This window comes from Alosa alosa, chromosome 4 (assembly GCF_017589495.1).
Source record: "Alosa alosa isolate M-15738 ecotype Scorff River chromosome 4, AALO_Geno_1.1, whole genome shotgun sequence".
In the NCBI taxonomy this organism is placed as follows: Eukaryota; Metazoa; Chordata; class Actinopteri; order Clupeiformes; family Clupeidae; genus Alosa; species Alosa alosa.
In genome coordinates this window covers 23,616,502-23,619,085 of record NC_063192.1, presented here as the reverse complement: position 1 = coordinate 23,619,085, position 2,584 = coordinate 23,616,502, and positions in this window count along the sequence as shown.

Sequence of the window (2,584 nt, the reverse complement as noted above, 5' to 3'; positions counted from 1 at the left end):
TCACCCCCCAGGTCTGTGCTTCTACCCATCTAACCCCCACCACCACCACCACCACCACCACCACCACCACCCCCTCTGCTTATTCCACTCCTTGCACCTCAGGAGCCTCAAAGTCCAAGGGAGTCGCTATAAATAACCACATGAGGTCATCATAAATGATAATTAATTTCAGACGAGGGGATCCCTGCTGTGGACAGAGGAAGAATGGTTGTGACAGCAGCTCAGTTTCTTTCTCTTTTCTCTTTCTCTCTCTCTCTCTCTCTCTCACTCCCTCTCTCTCTCTGACTCTTCCTTGCTGACGCTCCCTCTCTCTCTCTTTCCCTCTTTCTCTCTCTCTCTCTCTCTCTCTCTCTCTCTCCCTCCCACCATCTTGACCATGCTCCTCCATCACCTGTTGCATCCTCACTGGGCCTGTTCTCTCAGTGGTAACTTGAGACGTCACACTGCTCAAAACTGCAGTGACCTCTGAAGCATAACGAGGCACAGCAAGCAGGACAAAGCAACACAGTCAAGAGGGGATGTATTTCTCTCCTTTCTTCTTCTTCTTCTTCTTCTTCTTCTCTCTCTCTTTCTCGGTCACTTACTCTCTCTCTCTCACTCACACACACACACACACACACACACACACACACACACACACACACACACACACACACACACACATTGTCACACAGATGGACACACACACACACTCTCCAGAAAATCCACCATCTGAATGTACTTAAACCTACACTTCCTTTAACACTGAATTCAATTACGGTGATATAAACTATAAAAACATGACGCACCAATGGCGTACCTTACACATAGTAGTTTTCCACATACCTCAGAGAATAAGCGTTTCATCCAGATTGCCGATAAAGTATGCAACGTAAATTTGATTTATTAAGAGAACAAGCATTTTGACTTAAACAGCAACATGCTGTATAACTTGGAACATGTGTTCTAAATATTATTTTATGGCCAAGGTTATGGCTAAGTTACCCTATCATTGCATTGACATTCCCAATGACATTCTATGAATGTAATGAGCCAACAATTTCAAGCACAGCATAATGTAAACAATATGTTTGACAGATCACAGACATAAATGCATCACAAGGCGCCACAACTAACAAAATGTTTCCAAGACTTACATCATGGCTACTGAAAGCCAAATACCCAGTGAAGCAATCATGACAAACCTGACATAGTATTACTCAAACATTTTAATGTCACTCACACAAAGATGGCCAATGCAAACATGTATTTTGAGTTTGCCTTTATGTTGCAGGGGAGTGTTGTTCTGTGGAGGGGGTGGTAGCGGGGGGCTGAGGTGGAGCACTGACCCCACGCTGAGCCCCAACCTCCACCCCCTCTCTTCACCCGACCACAGTGCTCCAAAACAGGAACTGCACCCTCCCCTGATGGGCCCAGTAGGCCCCAATAGTGGCACCGCCCAGGCCGGGCACAGCACCCCAGAAACAGGTGTGAAAGGACAGAGCACAGAAACGAGCTGGCCGTCCAGCTCACAGTGGCCTGGCCCTGTACCCAAGCACAGGAGGGGGGTCTCTGTTTACGAGAGTCCCCTCACAGCAAGAGGGACAAGTACACACTACACACATAAACAGTGAGGGGTGTTGAACAACAAGGTGTCGGACAACAGCCGTGAGCAAACTATGAGAGGTGTTCTAGAACAGCCGTGAGCAAACAATGAGAGCTGTTCTAGAACATCCGTGTTGGAGAACAGCTATGAGGCGTTACTGAAGGAATCCTTTCCTGTTTTTTTGTCTTTTAATGGAAAGGATCAAATGTCTCACATATCTATTTGCATGTTGGACCGCATGCTTATATGAGTTAGATATATCACTGCTGTGCCTTGTTAGTTTGTGCATGCGCTGAAATAAATGTGAATTAATTGGAGGCTACAGTGCACGGTGCATTATGGTATCATAAAGGGTTAATAATGGTATCAGATATTTTATAATAAGTGTTACCAGATGATATGTTGCTTACAATAGAATTCCAGAGGAATCATTCCTAATATTTCTGTCTCGAATGGCAAAACTGTGTCCAATTTTTCTGTTCTGTCCTTGCAGGGGTGACGCCCTGAAAGATCATTCACCAGATGGAAACCCAAATACACACACACACACACACACACACACGAGAGAATGAGAGAAAGAGAAAGAGACAGACAGAGAGAGAGAGAGAGAGAAAGAGAGAGAGAGAGAGAGATACTTTGGCCACATATTCCCAAGCATGCACACACACACACGCACACACACATGACCACATGCTTACACCCCAGGTCTGCTTGTGCATTGTACATTTCCATGACAACAATGGAAAAATACCAGTTCGGCCAGAGGAAAATCTGACCAAATGGAGGTGGGACAAGGCCCGGGAGGGACAGAGGACTCTGAGGGCAGCCACATGGTGTGTTAAAGTCTCTGTTTTCACAGGTGGGCACATGTGGATCTTAACCCTGGAAACATTGCATTCTGGATCAGTAAAATCGCCTGCTACCTGACTTGCTATCTGAACACTTGCTTGACATATGCAGTTATAGGTCTTATAGTTGAATGCTTTACAGGCGTTTTTT